Source organism: Pezoporus wallicus, unplaced genomic scaffold (genome assembly GCF_028554395.1).
Source record: "Pezoporus wallicus isolate ANWC-B61680 ecotype Strahan unplaced genomic scaffold, APGP_CSIRO_Pwel_v1 contig_4722, whole genome shotgun sequence".
Lineage (NCBI taxonomy): Eukaryota > Metazoa > Chordata > Aves > Psittaciformes > Psittacidae > Pezoporus > Pezoporus wallicus.
Genome location: NW_026641840.1, coordinates 6,763,522 through 6,784,060, shown reverse-complemented (window position 1 = coordinate 6,784,060; position 20,539 = coordinate 6,763,522). Strand labels below are relative to the sequence as shown.

Sequence of the window (20,539 nt, the reverse complement as noted above, 5' to 3'; positions counted from 1 at the left end):
CAGAGCCCAAGGCCAACACCAGCAGTAAGCACGAGGTGGATGCAGGAATGGTGGGGTGTGGAGTACTCCCTCAGTTAGTGTGGAGTACTCCCTCAGTACTCCCTCAGAAAGCAATGAGCTGCTAGAAAACTTCAACACGTCATGTAGTTTTAGTCTGTTTCCATTTATAGCTTCAAACTTTGATGACTTTGGTGTTACATTAGCCCCTAACTGATCCCAAAAGGTACTAGGTGGTCTTCTTAGCCATACGAATGAGATGTAACTAAGGATGGAGTTTGAAACAGCACAGGAGGACCTCTCTTAAAAGCACTAACTCCTCTCTAAAATGAAAGTATTTGCAAAAGCTTCTCTTCTGGACAACAAAAGGTTGTCAGAGTCAAGGCTGAAGCTATTTCCCTATTGGAGAAGAAATTAATTGCTATGGATTCTGGGGGTGCTGTGCAGCCCTGGTGCTGGCAGATGCAGAACCAGGAGCACAGGAGCAGCTGTCCATCCACCATGCTATGGTCCATCCCATCCTATCCATCCCACCCAGTAGCCAACAGACGGTCAACATTAGATGTGCATTAAGCAGAGGTGGCATAATGAATGTGCCATCTAAGGATTCCTCCTAAACTCCAGTTGCTGCCTGCTGTTGCAAACATGATAACATACCTGTTAGCAGTAAGCAGGGGCAGATTTACAGCAACAGGCTGAGAGGGCAGTGGCTCTCTAACCACCATCTGTTGGGCACCCATCATGGCTTACAGGATGGAGAAACCAGTGTGCACGGCTGCACCCAGCTTTTCCAGCAACTCTTACAATCCAGGAAAGTCTTGTTACAAAGCACAAGCTCTTCAAACGTTATTTATTGCCTGGTTCTGTAGATGTGTATTACATGGAAAAGTATCTCCCTCTCCTCTGGCATGGAATATTCTCTGACTTTCTGTGAATACCCCTATTTTCACGGGTGGGAAACAGGGACAACAGCTGCCCCTGTCCTGCTTTTCTATTCAGCCTTTATACCCCAAAAGGCAAAGAAGCACAGAGCAGAGAGCTTGACTGTGCAGTCAGCTAGCAGGGAGAGGCAGGTAGCAGCAGCTTAATCTAAGTTCATTGTCATGGACTTCTAAAGGTTCTTTAGTGGATCACAAGGGGTGCGCGGATGAGTCCTTCTAGACTATTTATTATTTTGCCTCCTTTTTTATGTGTCCTTTTTATTTGTCTCATCTCTAAGGGAAACAACTCCAACCTTATCAGTCTCCCTTCATATGAGAGTTTTTCTCTGCTCCAACGTTTGTCACCCTTCCCTGAACCCTTTTTAATTCTTTTGTTATTACTTTGAACAAAGATGGATGGAACAGCAGAAGCAGCAGCAGTTCTCCAGCCACATGACTTGCAAACTACAGAAAATCAGGTCAAGGCTAAGCTGAACTCTGGAGCAGCAATAGCGGGGTCAGTGGAGTAACCTCAGGAATGAGCGTACTCCTCTTCAGTTAAGTCTCTTGCCAAATTCACTTTCCTTAGTATTGTTTAGGCTGTGGAAAGCAACTGTTGCTGACAACAGGTTGTTCATAGTGCGTGCAACTGAAGTCGTGTCAAACATATTTTAGCTGGAAATGTGGATACACACAAGCCATACTAAGCAGTTAAGTAAAATCATGTCTAAACCTGTCTGTACGGCATTGCAACACCTGACCAGAGAAATGATCTGGCCAGCTCAGACTCCTGTTCAGATCACTGCCAAAAAGAAGGGACAAGAAACACACTATAGGGGCCTGCCTTTTGTTCACGTGGCTTTTGTCATCTTGTGCTGTCTAACAGGGTTTAGATATTTTTATTCTCCATACAGAGACATTTCCTTGCTTTTATTTTCACTAAATCCTTCATTTTGATGCATCAATCAATACCATAAATTAATAATACAGCACTCAGGATGTGCTGCTTTTCACTTCCATTTCAAATTGCCTTGTTTTGGCATTATGCTCAAGAATAAATAGGAGACCTTGATTTTCTATTACATTTATTGTTTTGTTCATCTTCCACTCCATATTGGCTCTATTCATACATTTACTTTTTTATCTGCTTTCTGAATCAAGCAGCTGTGGTCTCTCTTTATACAGAAGTATTGCCAGGCTTTTAAAGGATGCCTGTTGGTGTGGTAAGAATCTGCTTTGTCCAAGTACTCTGCAACCTAAAGGGAACCTGATGCAATACAACCAACCTCCCGTTAAGTATAACAATGAATTATCTTTGTGTAAGTTCTCAGGCTTTGTGGAGTTTCAATCAGGTGTACAAATTTGGACCAGTGTCTTGAGCAGTGCCATCCTTCCTGCTCCCGTATAGTTTGACCTAATCCCATGGCAGCTGACAGAAGCTCTTCCAGCCCTTCGCAGGTCCTAGGGCTCTTTCATCCATTGGTTTAAGGGAACTGTTGGAAAAAAAGGAAGACGGAAGCACAATCAGATGAAATGAAATGAGATGAGTGACATAACAGGGCAATGCTGGAACCACCACTGGTCAATCTCATAGCAACACCTTCACACACTAGGCCTGTGAGATTTTCCTTCAGGCAGATGTGTTTGACTTGCCAGTGGCAATAATTGCTTCCCGTATTAAGGATGCATAGTGCAATATGGTGATTTGTATTCTGAATATATCTGTACAGTCACAGTTAAAAGTAACCAACAAAAGCCAAACCAGACGTCTAGTGATATGTGTGTTAGTGCTGAGCTCAGACAGGTTTCCACAATCTTGAATTTTCTTGTCCAGAACCAAACAAAAGCCGACAGTAGCCCAGTTTCATGAAAGTGATGCAGGTTTTATGAACCCCTGGATACAGCCTACTCTGCAGATGCAACCACAGCCACCATGCAAGTGCTGGCCCCCTCTCTTACTTGCACCAGAGCCCCCACATCCTTCTCCACCATGGGGCTGGGCTGAGCTCAGCTAGAGAGCTGACCTTCTTCTCTATGCAGAGAGCAAAGGGCTACACAGGCACTACCTGCCAGTTCCCAGCTGGACTCTGCTGAATAAGAGCATCACAGATCTCTGTCATACCCAGGCAAAGGGATATTCATGAATTCTCACTTTAAATCTCATTCCATTTAAAAAACTGCTGTCCCCTTGAGAGTTTTTTTTTTCAGTACTTGCAAACCTGCCAGGTTTTTTAACATATAAATAGGAACATTTAGTAAGAAAACAGGGACATGATTCTAACTCTATCGAAATACATGTGATAGAAAGAGCTTTTAGGAGAAAAAGAATTGAAAAGATTCACTGCTTTTAAAGAATGGTTAAACCCCATCTTTCATTAGAGAAAGACCTAGGAGGAATGGCTTTGATCCCTCAATATTATCAGAGCAAAGGGAGTTAATACCTACTTCTAGAGTAGCAGCATTAGCTTTTGTACAGAATTCTTTAAATGACTTCCAGGGCCATTAAAGTCAATTGTAAAACACCACTGCCTTTACCTAACCAGAATTACCCCAGCAGATCAGTCCACAAAAGGCTTTAGATGTCGCAATATCAAGTGCTGAAATTATGAACTTCTGCTACTTTCGGCCAGCTTCATCCCACTAACTTTGGGAACCTTAGCCGAGAACAAAAATCTTGCTCAGCCCCTCCGAGGTCAATGGAGAACTCCAGGCAATAGTTTAGGCTGTTATGTGGGATGAATCCAAGATTTTGGACCCCCCAGAAATAACCTGCCTGGGGGTATGTTCCTAGGTTCCCTGTTGAATAAATGGAGACATATATGGAATAGTATCTGGGAAGGCCATGAAAAGGAATGGGGAGCCCTCTCACTGAGCTGGCACTAAGGGGATGGGGGTAAAAGCCTCTTTTCCCTCAGTCCCAGCAAGCTGCTGGTGCAACCTTCTTACTTTTCTTGCTTTCTAGAAGCAGCGAGGACATCCATACAGGTCTGTGGGAGCCTTGGTCACTCTGCTCAAGGCAATTTTAACCTAATCTTGTAGCCAACAGTATCAAACTGGATGGTGCTCTCCCAGTTTCTCCATAGTAAATTGTTCTAGTTTTTATCAAATGCTTATATGTCTGTTGTACTTGCAAGGCAGAAAGCTCCTCTCTAATCTAGTGTTGTGGTTTAAGCCCAGCTGGTAACTCAGCACTATACAGCTGCTTGCTCACTCCCCAGAATGGGGAGGAGAATCAAAAGAATGCAAACTGTACAGGCCGAGATAAGAGTTTAATAACTAAAATAAAGTAAAATATAGTGATAATAGAAAGAACACCAATAATAATAATAATAATGACAAGAGGAAACAACAAGAGAAGAAAGGAAAGCTCAGAAAACTCAAGTGATGCACAATACAATTGCTCCCCACTCACTGACGGATACCCAGCCCGACCTGAGCAGTGATCTGCCCTTCCCGGTAACTTCCTCTGGTTTATATACTGGGCATGATGTGTTGTGGCATGGAATACCCCTTTGGCTAGTTTGGGTCAGGTGTCCTGTCTCTGCTTCCTTCCGCCTTCTTGTTCCCCTTCTCACTGGCAGAGCATGAAACTGAAAAGTCCTTGATTGGGGTAAGCATTACTTAGCAACAACTAAAAACATCGTTGTGCTGTCAGCATTGTTCTTAGACTAAAGCTGAAACAAAGCCCTGTACCAGCTACTAGGAAAGAGGAAAATAACTGTTACAGCTGAACCCGGGACATCTAGGCACCTAGAGTATGAGCTGAAGAGGGTTGCATTCTGTTTTCTGCTGTCATGATTATCACTTATTTTACATGAAACATTGACTGGAGAAGAAAAAACTTGATCTGAAAGAAGAAATGATCATGTTTAGTGGATATGGGAAAACACCTAGTTGCCCTAAGTAATGAGACAGGGTTGGTCATGTCCCTAAACTATCTTCCAAGAATTAAGGACTTTACTGGCAGAAACACTGGGGCCTGGAGACTTAAGATCCTGACAGGGTCAGCCAGCACCAGAGACAAGATTTTAAGTATTTAATTATGGATTGATATCCCCATATGCATATATGATGTGCTGGAGATACTGCTGCTTCCAGCTTTCTCTACAATATGAATCTTAAGGGGAAGTCCAACAACCACAAAGAAAAAGGATACCCTGGACTCCTTTAGTCTGGTTCCTCTCCCACATGTAGATGGAGGCATACATGTAGCACACTGCCATTAATAAGTCAAAATTATATAAACAACTGTCAATTTTGAACGACACAAGGAATGCGTTGACCTGCTGTCTACATACCACTCGCACTGGCATAGCATGATTGCAAAAGAAGATAAATAAATGGGGTTTTACCTAGTGGTCTGAGATCTGTTTTAAAAACATAAATGCCACTAAGAGACAAGAGTGTGCCACCTCTGGGATTACCACCTAAGGCTGTTTGGAAGACTGAGAAGAGGCTAGATAAAATAATGACGACCAAGGTCATCAGCTGCATTTCATGCATTTTCATGCATTTTTGTACTGGAAACAAAGTCTTCTATTCATTTACATGTACTGTTTGTTGGTTTTTTTTTCTGATTACAGAGCATTACAGAATGCTTTTGTGCAATATATTCCCTATTTTATAAAGCTCTCACAGAAACTACACACACACTTAATATGTATATAAACATAATTTATAATAAGATAAATAATTCCTTGACTTCACAGTGGAAATTAAAATTATCTGGCTTTCAATAATGAAGAGGAGAATCAGATACAGGTTAATGAGAAGATTTGTCTGATTAACCTTCTCCACAGTCAATGGCTTCTAATGGTCCATCAGTCATCCATGCCTAAGTAGTGTTGCCAAATGAATTCAATCCATGCCCAAGCATGTATTTATAGAAGCAACCATAGGTCACTAAATAAAACCTGGAACCACGTGTTAGTCAATGAACATCAGGCAAACCATGCCCAGAGCATTCAAACACCTAAAGCTGCACTCTGCATGACCGAATTATTAGACATTACAGTTTCACTGGTATTATATACCCATGTGAGAATTGAATCACATGAGAAAGAAGGGTCACAAGCAACAAGAAATCCCCAGAGATTTTGACTTGTTAATAGACACGATTCTTCACAGCAGTGACTGATAGACAATTGTGCTTAGCAATTGGAAAGTGACATTCCTGTGTGTAAAATTAGTAGTTGGTTTTAATCCAGTTAGCAGCAGTGAGAATGTAGCTGTATTATTAAACCCTCTTGTGCTCTGATGGAACAGGGGCTGGAGTTTGAGAAGCTGAAATAAGAAGGTGAGATGATAGACTTCATTCCCTCTCTTAATACTTTGATTAAATTGTCCCCATAGGACAGTGTGGGGAATTTCCCTTTTCCTCTGCCTTTCCAGCATCTGTTACAAAGACAGATACAAGTCCTTTTTCTGAAGATACCAAGTAAATACCTGAAATGTCATTAACTCTTCTTTAAAAAATAAAAACAAAGCCAAAACCACAATGTGTAGGTGGAACCCAGATGTTGTTCTACAGTGTTATCGGTACCAAAGGTCATTTTGGGAAAAGACTTGTGAAACCATTTAGGATTTTTGTTGCCATGCTTGAGGACATAAATCAGGCACCAGCTGCCAGAAGTTAAGAACTGTCCCTGTGATTCGGTTACTACATAATGTATTCATAGGATCTATTCAACCTCCCTTTGAAACATACAGTGTTGACCACCGTGCAAGAAACAGTAATGGACTCATCAGACTAGTGCTATGAAGACAGGCTGAGAGAGTTGGGCTTGTTCAGCCTGGAGAAGAGAAGGCTCTGGGGAGACATTATCACAGCCTTTCTAAAGGGCGCCTATAAGAAATCTGAAGAGGGACTTTTTACAAGGGCATGTAGGGACAGGACAAGGGCAATGCCTTTAAACTGACAGAGAAGAGATTTAGGTTACATATAAGGAAGAAGTTCATTACTATGAGGGTGGTGAGGCACTGGAACAGGTTACCCAGGGAAGCTGTGGATGCCCCATTCCTGGAAGTGTTCAAGGCCAGGTTGGATGGGGCTTTGAGCAACCTGGTCTAGTGGAAGGTGTCCCTGCATGTGCCAGGGGGCTTTGAACCAGATAATGCCCTTTCCAACTCCAATCAATCTATGATTCTATGGTTCTATGTTTCTATGATAATTAATAAAGCAAGGACAACAATTCATTGCCAGTAATTTATTGCCTAACTTGATAGGGTTTTTCTCTTTATGAACTGCCACAGACTAAGGTCCAAACTTTCAAATATGACTGTGATTCCAAATTAATTGTGATTCCCACTATAAAAATCTCTTACATATGAGAGGGTTCATTAAGATAAAAAGTGTAGACTGCATAAGTAGGCTTTTCATTGTTTCAGGTTTCAGTCAGTCTCATATCTTCAAATAAGTATCATAGTACAAATTGAAAACACTGAATAATCCAAATGAATATGCGATGAAAAACTTTTGAAATAAAGAACATAAATGATGCCTTTTGTGCACACTGGTGATGCAAAGTTGCAAGAGATCAAGTGCTTATAAACCCAAACTGTACTGTGTGTTGAATTCCAAGTGCCAGACATTCAAGCCTGGGAGCATTTTTTTTGCCAAATTCTATCTTTTCCACAAGCCTGGCCAAAGGACAGACCCTGCCTCTCACCCTGCATTACTGTGCTGTCTAAAACCAGATTTTGGCTTCGGTGTCAGGGGTACACCCATCACTACTTGGCCCTACCATCTGTACTGAGGGAAGCATCTAGCCAACAACTTGGCTCTTCAGCACCACTTTCTTAATTATGTTTTGCTAATTATGTTATTGACCTTCCTCTGAGGAAGTTCCTCTCTTGTGAGAGCAATATTAACTCAATTAATTTAAAAAACAGAAGGTGTTTCTTCTTTTTTTAACAAAGCAGAGAGCATTCTAAAAATGGCATGGAAAGGAAGGGTACCACAGCACAAATGCCCCTGCTGCCTACATTTGGCCATCTCAGACTAATGGAAATTATTCTCTTTCTCGTTACCAAAAGTATAGATTGTGAGCAGAAATGGGCAAACTACGGGTCCTGGGTTCAGCAGCAGCAGTCATTTTTTCTCCTCCTTAGTAGCTGGTGCAGTGCTGTGGTTTTGACTTTCAGCCTGGGAACAGCACTGATAACACCGATGTTTTTAGTTGTTGCTCAGTAATGTTTACTCTGACCAAGGACTTTCTGAGTCTCATGATCTGCCAGGGAGGAGGGGAAGTGGGAGGAAGCAGAGACAGGACACCTGACCCAACCTAGCCAAAGAGGTTTTTCCATACTACAGCACGTCATGCCCACTATATAAACTGGTGGCAGTTACCCAGAAGGGCTAGATCACTGCTCGGTCGGGCTGGGTATTGGTTGGTGGGTGGTGAGCGGTTGTATTCTCTCCCCTTGTTATTTCCTTTATCATTATTATTATTGGTGGTAGCAGCAGTGGTTTGTGTCATACCTTAGTTACTGGACTGTTCTTATCTCAACCCATGGGAGTTACATTCTTTCGATTCTCCTCCTCATCCCTCTGGGAGCCAGGGGGAAGGAACAGGGGGGAGTGAGAGAGAGACTGCATGGTTCTGAGTTACAGCTGGGTTTAAACTGTGACACTATCTCTTTACCATAATAATAAGGAAATAATATGTGCCTAATGTAGATCATTGCTTCACTTACTCTAAACTGCTCTAAACAGGATATTGTTCTTTTACAATATAAAAAGTATTTGATTGATACAAACAACACATAGGACAAATTGCTAGGGGGCAAGTAAAGAATACATTCTGGTAAGCAAAAGGTAAAGTCATAAGGAGACAAGTAAGAAAAACCTTATGAGAGACAACTGGCTAAAAGAATCAAAAGAAGTAGTCAAACCTTTCTCAAACAGGCAGCCTGTCAGGTAGTCAATGAGGCCCACAGGTCTTCAAGAAAGGAATAGCAAAGTGGACTCTAGCCAGGTAAGAGCATCTCATGGAGATTCCCACTGCATCAGCTTTCCTGGTGACAACAAATAGGAGCAGCTCAAAACTAGTAGGGGAAGATTACTAAAATAGGTAGGTAGTAACGAATCAGCGTGACCATATGGTATTTACCCAGGATTGTAAAAGCTCTGCTAACTGCAGTGCACAACCCACTACTTAAAGGGTACTAAAGCAATAAAAAAACAGATGTGAACACAGTTTTGGAAAAGAAAGTTAGAAAAGGTCCAGAGACCTACAGATTTATAAATCTGACTTGGGAACAGTGACCTGGGAAACTTACAATAAAGCATAGAACTGAGACACGGGGCAAATGAGTACAACTGGGAAAAAATACTATGAACTTCTGTAGGGAGAAAATCTTACCTCATAAATCCACTGAGCTCCTTGGAAAAAGTCAGTGAGAGCACAGATTGCAGTGGTGCTGTCAATGCAGCACACTTGTGTTTCCAACAGGGTTTTGACAAGGTCCCTCCCAGGAGGTTTCTAAATAAATAAATAAAGCTTTTGTGGTCAGAAAGGGTAGGCACAAAAGGTCATTTTTTTTTCAAAAAAGAGAGATTTCCAGAGGAGGCTTAGCAGCATCTGTGAAGTTGTGAGCTCCATTTGCCCATAAATCATCCGAGAAAGGTGAATGGCAGCGTGGCAGGGTTTGTTGATGGTACAAAATAGTTTAGGGCAATATAAACAAAAGCTGACTGCAGTGTGACAGAGACCACTCACAATATGACGCACGTGGGAGTCATCTTATCTAACCACCAACATCTACAACATAGCTCTTAGAGAAATCAAGAGTCACTTGAGGCTCCTTTTGTACTCAGTGGAGAGAAACAGGCACTTTTAAGGCTCGGTTCCCCTGGTCTGTCTGGGATACAGACATTAGAATCAGACAAATCACAACCCTGAAAATGCCTCTTTCTGCTGCCTGGCTCAGATGCCATTCATCTACATTTAGTAGGATGAACACGCTCTGAATATGCAGGCAGTAAAATAGCAGACAAAATTCAATGTCAATAAATGTGAAGTAATGAATATGAAGGGAAACAACCTTAACTAGACATATATAACTTAATGGATTTTAAATTGGCTATTACCTTTCAGGAAAGAGAACTAGGAGTCACTGCTGGTAGATCTGTGGGAAGCTCTCAGTTCACTGTTAACACCAGCCAGAAAGACATGCAGCTTTGTCAAGCGTCAGTGATCTGCAGACTCTGAGCCCATAATAACACAGGTACAATTTAGGACAGGTCAGACAGGATTTTTATTAACTGTGATTGGAGGGAGAGACCATTTGGACAGCATTGCCCCCTCTGCTCCCCAGTGCTCTGCCAAGTGACTGCAGAGACCTAGCCTATAGACTGTGCCAGTATATAGGAACGGGATAAAAGCCAAACCAGAAATTAAATGATGGCATTGTACAGATGGTGTGAATTTACCCATCTTATGGTGACAGTTCAGGTTCTATAATGTGAAAAATCACTGTAGAAATGATACAGGTGTAGGAGAAAGACAAAGGGGGTGGTCCAAAGGTTGAGACACCTTCTGTATGGAGAAAAACTACATCAGCAGGATTCATTATTTGGAAAAGAGACATTTAAGGTCAATAAAATCAGAACTGATGTGGAAAAGATGCTTACTTATTCACTCTTTGTTGTAATTCTACCAACATAAATGGAAGGAAGAAAATTCTCAGAATGGGCTTGTCATCACAGGCACATTGACAACAGCATATTCTGAACCTAAGCTAGCAAAAGCCCTGATACACTGAAGTGCACTGCAGCTGGCTCCCAGGGGGTGGTGTGTGGGAAGGAACAGCAGAAGGAAGATGTTCAGGGGCAACCTTTAGGGGAAACCATAGATGAGAGGACAAACAAAAAGCTAACAGAAGGCCCATCAGACCCCGTGCAGCTGGAGAGCAGGGGACTGTCGAGAAAGGCTGTACAGAGTGCAGGGTTCGGAGAGCTGGGAGAAACATAGAGCTTGGAAAAACCCTGTGCATAATGAAAGATAAGGCAAACAAACGTGGTTTCTCAATCCACTGACAGCATAGTCTAAGTAGACAGACATGTGGGGCTGTTGACTGTGAATCCCAGGGAAGCCTGTTCCCTAGCTGTAGGTAGATTATCCAGCACTGCATTTAGCACAAGGCCAGTGAGTAATCACCTGGGGCATCACTTAGGGTACAAAGTTTAAAAGGGTCCTAATAATGCACAATGAAACAGAAAACTGACAGAGTGCAGGAAACACTGAAACTCCTGTAGATCAGAACTGTGATTCTTCTACAGCAAGCAACCTCAGAAAAGTTCTAAAAACCTGAATTATACCTGATATTTTGCATACATTGTATAAATACATATAATTTTTGAGAGTCTGAATATAGGCATTTGGGAAGATGTCTAAGCTGCTGATCAAAGATCAATTTTTAAGAACTGACAAAGCTTCAAATCTGGTAACGTGCAACAAAAAATTGTGAATTAGCAGTTTCTGTGTTGAAGGTCTTCCAAACACAGAGGAGACTGAAAAATGGCAGGTGAAAAACTAAAAAGAAGTACAAATCTTCTCCCATGTCCTTCACAATGGGTGAAGCACTATGCAGGAAAGAACAGCTCTATGCAGGAAAGAAAGCAGATGTGTTTCCAGCTGTGGCATCCACTTAGAAAAGTATCAGATTATATTCTGTACTGCTTGAAAGAAACTAAAAGAGCCAACTCAGTATCCAACAGACCTGTACTAATGGAGGATTGGACGGAGTATTTAACCCACAATCTTTGCAAAGCTTGGAGAAATGCACTTCTTGCTGGAAAGAGGCACAACCTTGATTTTCCTTATGGATCCTGTAGTACTGGTTCCCAGAGCAGGAGCAATAACAGGCTGGGCAAGGGGACGGTGGTGGTGGGACAGCAGCAGTGGTGGCACTGTCTATGGTGGCTCTGCTTCCCCACAGGTCCCACCGCACCACGACTGACATTGAAACGTTCAGCACATAGGCAGGAATTTGCCTGGCCCCTCCATTCACAGAGCATGAAGTCTCTGCATCTTTCTTTTTTATTGTTTTCTTTAGCCTCTCCCTTGTTCAAAGGCTCATGCTGGATGATCTAAACCCTTGTGGTTAACAGCTTATTTAATGAAATATTGATATTTTCTTTTTCCCTCATGCTTTAGGAAATAGGTCTTTGAGCACTTTGATGAAGTACCGTAGTTTCCTCGAACTCTTTTCAAGGTCTAACTGAAAGCCTAAATCCTAAACTGAATGTTTCCTATTAAATTATATCCACATTTCCTACAAGTCCTATAAAAATAAAGTATGATCTTGGTGGATCTCCGATGAAGGAGAACACCACAACTTTTCCAGTTTTTCCAGCGGTAGAGGTCCATCTACAGCCACACATGGAAAAACAGATGAGTGTGGTTTTGAGAGGAAATTACCCTCACCAAAAACCAGAGGAGTGAAGCAATGAACTCTGTAACAGTCACTTGGTAACTAAAATTAAACAAAGTGGAAACAAGATGATGTGCTTATCTTGAAGAAAAAGAAGAGTAGCATGTATAATTTGGATAGTATAAAATAAATGCAATTAGAGAATATATAAAAGGAATGTGTACATTACTTCTGATTACTGATTTATAAATTCAGTACTAGAGATGAAGATGCACTAGGAACTAACGTACACCCAATTTGATTAATATCTTAAAAAAATTGGAAACAGAAGCTATCAGTAATTTAAAATCATAAACGAAAATAAGAGCATCTGTAGGGTTCTGAAACAGATTTTAACTGAATGTAACCTGATGTTATAATAAAAACATCTCTAGAGAAAATTTTTCAAAATACCCATGGTATTTCCCGTTAGTATTCATCACAATGTAGTCCGAATGGAATCATAGTAAAGAGTAACAGTACAGAGGAGGTGTAACTCCAAATTGATAAATTCTGCAATAAAGTACCATAATCTGAAATACTGCCTATGCAAAGCACATTTTAAATATTTTTCAGTTTCCTTCATGGGTAAGTTTCAGATTTAATGATTCACAGGAAAATTTATTTTGAATCTGATTCTGCTTTTTTTCCTCATATGAGTTCCCTGGGATGAATAGGAAAAAAAATAGGTTTTTTTTCTGAAAACTTCTGGAACTTTTCTGTACCAGATGAATTCTTTCTATGGAGCATCAAAGAGACTGAATATATGCTGGAAGCCTTTCTGAACCAGGATTTTCACTTTGCCCAGTGGAAAGCATCTGGCTGCATAGCAGTTTTAACCAGTTTTAAAATTTCTATCACTCAAGTACGAATAAATGGGCTCTTGGTTAGAAGAGTTTGTGATCCACAGCCATCTTTAAACTTTGTTTAAATCTGAGATAAACATGGGTTCAGTGCACATAACTGAGGTAATTTAAAAGTGTAGCCTACACACTAATGCCAACTTGAATCAGCTGAGGATCTAGTCAGAAATATTGTCCAGAGCACCCACAGAAACCTTGCACAGATTGCCTGTCTGCATATTTTCAGTATGCTCTGTAAGAGATTATGCTGGAGAAAGTCATAGGTAAATGCTGTTATCTCCTGTGTGTTATCTGCACGGGCAAACAAATGCTTTATGTTTTTTCTCTTTTAAACTCTACATAATTAAGGCTTGCGGCCATTAGCAGAGAAGTCTGCGTTGGTAAGAGGTAAAGTATTTGTTAAATACCTCCAGGTTACTCCTTTTTTTGTGATGTGAAAATAGGAAAAGAACTATCCATCCATGTCATGTGCTGCAGCAATGAAGCTGCTAGAAAACAAAAGGCTTTATTTGTGGAAGAGAAAACACAAGTGTTGATTTACTTCACTACAATACATAGAAAAACAGGTTAAACAGTGGATAACTCTTTAAATTGGAAATTCAGAGCCATATCTGAGGAAGTTCCCCACTGGTTCTCTCCATTTGCAAATTACAAATGTGTGTCTGACAGTCAAGACTTCTGCTCAAACTCAAAACTAAGAAACAAATTAGATAGACATAAAATACAATAGACTTCAGGAAACGTCTCAAGGTCTTCCAAAACTTAGACTAAAACTAAACGTCACCAAGGAAAGAATCAATAGCTTTGCCTTGTTTTTCTTTCCTTTTTTAATCTCAATCACTATTATTAGTCACCATAAGGAAAAGACAAGGCATTTTCCTTCCCTAGCTAGGTTTAGAATAACGTCTTTGGCTGGTGGGTTTTGTGCGAGAGAGGATGAGAGGCAGGGGAAGGTGTTTGTTTTGTAAGTACAACACATGCAGGTCTGAGCTGAATGACTAGAAGAGTTATCCCCAGAGTACGTTGTCCTCTGAGAGTTAATTAGTGGACCTGGCTTGCTAATAAAAGGGTAAAATGCACCTTGACCAGCTCCATAATAAAAAAAAAATGGAAAGGAAGGTGGTATTGTGATATTGTGATATCGAATCATGAAGCCTCAAATATCCATGCAGTGAGTTGTAAGGGGTGGTGGTCTGTGACATGCTTCTTTGTCACCCCAGTCATCTCTGTGCTGAAACTCTACCCTCATGGCAAGGAATTTTCTGGCACTGATTTGTATGACTATTGCTCCCAAAGTCACTAAAGCCAAGGCAAAAATGCCCCAAATCCCACTGACTGCACAAAGGGTCATCATGTGCTCTGCAAGAGCCCCAGGGCATAGGAAGAGTTGTGCCCTCATGATGGCACAGCAAAGGTGCTGCTACCTGTTCTATGTCACATGCAGAGGCAAAGTGTGGTGACACAACAGGCACAAACACAGGTCTTGAGGACACAAGATAGCCAGGATGTTGAGCAGGGCACCGTTCTAGTAGGATGCGCACAGCAAATGCCAGCACAGGCTTTGTTCTGGGGCTAAATACCCAGCGCCTCTCTCCTGCCTCTCCCTAACAATCTCCAGTTCCTCTCCAAAGCCTCCCACCTGCATTCCTGAGCTGCAGGGGTGACCTCCATGGGGCATTTGCCTTGACATGGGATGTGGGGAGCCCTCTGCACACATAAAACTTAAGAGACCTTGGCGAAGGCCATTCCTTCACCTTTCTCCCACTCCCATTTCCAAATGCAGCATTAGAGTCCCTCCTGTCTGCCCAGCTGATGAAATATAGCTGTTGTAAAATGCTCGCTAACCACATTTAGCAAATGGAGATAATCAAATAAAAATTAAACTATACTTACTAAAGAAATGCAGTTTCCAAAACACAGACTTTGGCTAGAGACTGTGTTTTGCTTAAGAGCCTGCCAGGAGATCTGTGGACTGTTTGGTAAACAGTTCTCAAACGGGTGTTTGTGGGAGAGACACATGGGAAGGGGATGAGAGACAGATGGACATATTCAATGTATCCCAAGGGAAGTTCATCAGGAAAGAAAACACTTGAGAGCCGCTTTGATGGGGATTTTTGAGAACTGTGTACAGTGGAAAGGAGGTGAACAGGGAATTGCTGTTCATTGTTTCCCATTGTTTCCTGCTACACAGAAGCTAAGTGACAGCCTCAACTGTATGTTTAACGCAAACAAAAGGAAGCATTTTTCCAACATAACACACAATTTAATTTTGTAATTTCTTGCTACCAAAGTTATAAATGAGCTTTAAAGGAAATTAGATGAGTTTGTGAAGGATGGGATTACCAGGACTGTTTAGCAGCATGGTTTAGGTGCAATCTGCAGCCTCAGTCATCCAAACCCAATAACTGCTGAAGATGAGACGGTGTCCTGGGGTAGCAGATGGCATTCCACACAACAGCATTCTTCATTTGTATTCTTTCTAATACTCAAATCCTAGGCATTGATACCGATCACTGTTAGATTCTGCATCATGTGACAAAGACATAATTTGCCCTAATTGGTTGCTCTCGCATTCCAGAAGACAATCCATGGATCTTCCGGGGTTCTTTCTGACCTTTCAATAGCTGAAAATCTCATGCAGTTAGCCTGAGTTCAAAACAGTCCACTCTTCTACTCTATTACTTCCACTCTCTTCCTTAAAATAAATGTCTAGTTTCTTTCTTCCCTTATACATAAAATAGGCTTGTGATCAAACTCGTAGATGGTTTGAAATACAGAGGATGGTTTATTGAATGATAGGTTGTAAACCATGTTCATATATTTATCATTTCAATGACTACTTTTAATGTTTTGCTTTGGAACAAGGGAGAACTTCTTCACAGAGGTACTGTGTGGACCAAGCAGGGTGATGCTCCCCAGCATCTGCTATATACTGACAAGGAAGAGTTGGCTGGGGACATGACAGTCAGTGGTATCCATGGTTGTAGTGACCACCTAATAGTGCCAATAGTCCAAGATCCTGTGGGGTAAGTGGAAGGCACAGCACAGACCCTGGACTCCAGGTGAGCAAACTGCTGCTTGCTCAGGGAGTGGGCAGGTGGGATCCCATGGGGCAGCTCTGAAAGGTGCTCAGAAGATGTGGGAAGCCTTTAAGGACATCCTCCAAGTATGGCCAGTACCCACCTTAGTATTGAGAAAGACAGATGAGTGTAACAGGCTCTGGCTTGGCTTGTGGCAGAGCTGTAATGCAGAAAAGCAGCATAAAGGAGGTGGAAGAAGGATAGACTACAAAGGAGAAGTTTAGAGGTATTACTCAGGCAATGGCATCAGGAAAGCCAAAGCTCAGCTGGAATTGAGACTTTCAAGGGATGCCAAGGGCAACAAGTGCTTCAGGCACTACATTAATGATAAAATGCTGAACAAGTTAAAGGAGGGCCCATTGCTGCCTGGGTGAGTGAGCTGTGACAGCAGACACCGGTAAGGGTGAGGTTCTCAGTGTCTTCTTTACTGTAGTCTTCAGTTACAAGGTCTCCCAGGGTTCAAAGGGAAGTTCTGCCAGCAGTGGATAAGAGTCACGTCAGGGGTTACTTACGAGAACTTCACCCATACAAGTCCATGGGACCTACATCCAAGGCTGCTGGGAGAACTGGCTGATGTCCTTGCAAGGCTGTTCTCTATCATGCAGATCATTGTGGGGTCCACAATAACTGGAGACGGGCAAGTGTTTCATCCATCTTCAAAAAGGCACAAAGGTCCATCCACAGAACTGCAGGCTGGTCAGCCTCACTTGTTCCCTCAGAAAATACATTTGATGAGTTCTCTTGGAAAACCCTTCTAGGCACATGAAGGAGAAGAAGGTCACTGGGAACACTCCAGGGCTGCATTAGCCAGTAGATTGAGGGAAGGGATTATCCCCCATTTCTCAGCACTTTTTAGATCACATCTTGATAGTGAGCCAAGAACAAGATGGAGAAGCTACGAGTGAGTTGAGCAGAGGCCCTCAAGCTGGGTGTGGGCTGGAGCGCTTGCCCTTTGAGGAGAGACATAGAGAAATAAGAGACATTCAGACTGGTTGGAAGGAAATAACTTTTCCCCAGCAGGCAGTGGAAGAGGCTGCCCAGAGAGGCTGTGCAGTCTCCATCCATGGAGTTTTTTCCAGATCCAGATGGATAGATCCCTGAGTGACCTGGTTTGTTCTCATAGGTGACCCTGCTTTAAGCAGGAGGTTGGATTTAGTGACCTCCTGAGGACCCTTTCAGCTGGAATTATCCTATAAGCCCATGAGGCTGATAACAGTGACAATGCCTCCTTTCACTTAATGCTATAGATTTAACTATTTTTTCTCTCCCAGTGATTTTAGATTAATTGCTTTAGTTTTTGAAATAAATACATTTTGATGTATGCTTTTGTGTGAACGATGATTACTTTTACCGTCCTAACTTTTGACTATTAAACTTGAAGTCCTACTATGTAGCACTGCCAATATCAAGTTTAATTGCTATTTCCAGTTACAGCACTGTTGCCTGTTACTGGAGTTTCCTGCTAGGGCAGGAGATGCTGTCCTCTGCTTTTGAAAGACAAAGCATAGATCCAGGCTGATGGACGAGAGCTGAGTGCAGCTCTGGCACCATTAAGCTTGGGCTCCCTAGACACCCCATGCCCCCTCCTGCAGGAAGATAGTTACAACATATAGTAAGGCACTAAGGACCTCAAAGACCCTCTCTAGGAAGCTTTTGGGGACAGCAGAAGCTCTTGCTAGAAAAGGGTGTTTGTGCTCTTGTTACAAAACATTCTTATTACAAAAAGGGGGTGTGTGTTGGCTTTTAAGCTATGGTGAGGGACCTGAGCCCTGTGCAGGAGAAGGGTGCTTCTCTGGACATGACCTGTCTCTGCTCAGGCTCAAGAGCTACATACCATCTTTAAATGGCAAACCTCACCCTGGAAAGAAATGCATGCAGGAGCTTACTGTTCCAGCGTTCCCACATGAGTTTTTCTCAGAGAGGGAAACATGTAAGCCTTAGGTTATTCACAGGCTGGGGATAAATTACTTCTGTCATACTGCTTAGGCAATTTTATCTTTCTGAATTATATGGAAAGAAGAGCAATTAGCTTTGAGACTATTGCTCCTTTCATGCATTTCAGCTGCCCATTTCCCATTCTTCTTTATAGGGCAGCTAACAGTAGATATTTTACTCAGACAACTTTTAAGAACTGGAATTGTATTTTCTCTTTACATTTTCCCCACTTCTCAGGAGGCTGTGCAGCACACATTTCATACCATACCTGGTCTGTCTCTTTCCTTTCATACTCTCAAATCTGTGTGCATAGGATTAGTTTTTAAAACATATAATCCTTTAGCAAGCAAATAATGGGCCGATGCATGACAGCTGCAGGTTGTTGGCATTGTCTTTGTGCTCTTGAGACTTATGACTAGGGACAGTTTCAATGATGTTTTCCTGTTGCACTAAACAGCCTGATAGAGGCTGAGATCAGATACACCCAAGTTTCTATCTTCTTGCATAAGAAATGAGTTGCAAGAATCCACACATTTCCTGGCAATTCAGTGCCAAACCCTGATGCTTGCTGTAGAGGATCTGTAGAGCTGCAAGCCTGTACTCCTCTTCATCGCAGACTTACAACCTCACAGTTCTGCCCTTCTCCACTGTGCCAGGTAGTGTTTGACAGAAATACCTGCCTTTATGCAGTGCATCTTTTGTGCAGGATTAGACATTGAAGCCTGGCAGTACAGAAATCTTAAGAAAAAAACTGTCTTCAAAGTGAAGGACAGCAGAAAAATCATTAACAAATGTCATGTCAACAAATACACTTAATTGCAAACTCTGGTTGCATGGGATGCTTCTTGGGCCAGGAATAGGATGGGCAAGATTATTGCAAGATGTTCTAATAAAGCAATGTTGTCTTGGAATTAAAAGATCACTGCTGTGGAATTGATCTTATTGTCTTGGAATCCATGGGGATTTTGTACATAAGGAAAAGCTACTGTACATTTTTCCATAGTAAATCTGAAATTAGGCTACCATGTAAAGCATATTTCAATTTTGCTGTGTTAGAAATGTCCAATTTTAGAAGAAAGAGACTGAGAATGATTACTGGTATCTGTATTTTGGATTATCTTCTTCACACTGATGACAGACATCCATCCCTACGCAGAAGCCTGCACAAAGCCTATGGGGCACTTGTGGGCAGCCTGAACTGCTTTATGACATGAGATCCAGGCTTGGAAAAGGATCGTTTTGCAAATGTAATTTTACCTGCTGCATCCCCTTTGTCTTTTCCCTGCCTGTCCCTGCGACCTGTGTTACAGCCAAATGGTGTTTCCCAGTTTGTCTGCTGTGGCTTCCTGCTTGTTAGGTGGTTAGCCGTGACTTCCTGTACTGTACCTGCTGCACCATGTGGGACTCCCAGGTGGTCTCTCCTCCAGGTATTAGGCAAGACCCACGCTGCTTACCTCTTACGGAGAAGCCTACAAAATATAGCATCATTTGTGCTAGAAAGTACAACATAATTTCAATGATGCTGCTTGGTTTGGACTTCCTTTGCAATAACAGTAGGGGAAAGTAACTTTCTTAGGGAGAAATTCTGGTTCCCCTGAAGCCATTAAACATTATTAGTACCAGAGAGCTTTTGGGAATTTCTGTGGCACAGAGTAGATCTTTTGTATACTGCCAAGTCAAGACCAGAGTTATTATCTGGACTCTATGAGATTTCTGAATGCATAAAACCCATTTTTGTATTTTCCCCTTTGTTTGTAATGAAACAGAATGGGACTATGGTATTTTGTGCGCCAATGAAATGACACTTGGTATTTAATAAATCTCAGCACTGATTAGCTTTTTTAAATGCCAAGAGAGGTTTATTGATGGATCATTTTGTGGTCCTGGTATTAAAGTGCTCGTAGCCTCTCATTTCAAACAGTTTTTCATAATAATATGAAAACAGTTGTAGATGTGTTTTAGGCATCAGCCAAGATGTATCCAAGTGGTGCAATTATCACTTACTGTATTAAAGCAAAACAAGGAGTACTGATAATATCCTGACATAAACAAGGATTCTAGAAAAAGGATTGGTTTAAGTTTACTTTTATTTTTCCAGATATTCACTAAACAATGAGAGGTATTTTTTCTGCACAGGTTTTATTCTTTAGTTTTGGAGGCATGACTAGCAGATGCGATATGTCTGAAACCAAGAGGGACTTAAAATGTTGGTTGATTCAAGATACCTGCATTTAATGAATAACTTCCAATAAAATCAGATTGCACAGGGCTGAATGGCAGTCATTGCCATGGGGCTCTTGCAACCTGTGGTCACAGTCCTCTGTGAGCT

The 20,539-nt window shown here is 41.8% G+C and overlaps 1 long non-coding RNA gene across 1 annotated transcript; it reads right to left on the bottom strand.

Moving 5' to 3' along the window:
- Window positions 1-1,985: 1,985 nt before the first annotated feature.
- On the bottom strand, window positions 1,986-10,758 carry LOC130607920 (uncharacterized). Its single transcript, XR_008974394.1, has 4 exons — window positions 10,009-10,758; window positions 9,281-9,400; window positions 8,811-8,933; window positions 1,986-2,410 (listed from the first exon to the last, which is right to left on the bottom strand). It is a non-coding gene; the product is annotated as an uncharacterized LOC130607920 (long non-coding RNA).
- Window positions 10,759-20,539: the final 9,781 nt, after the last annotated feature.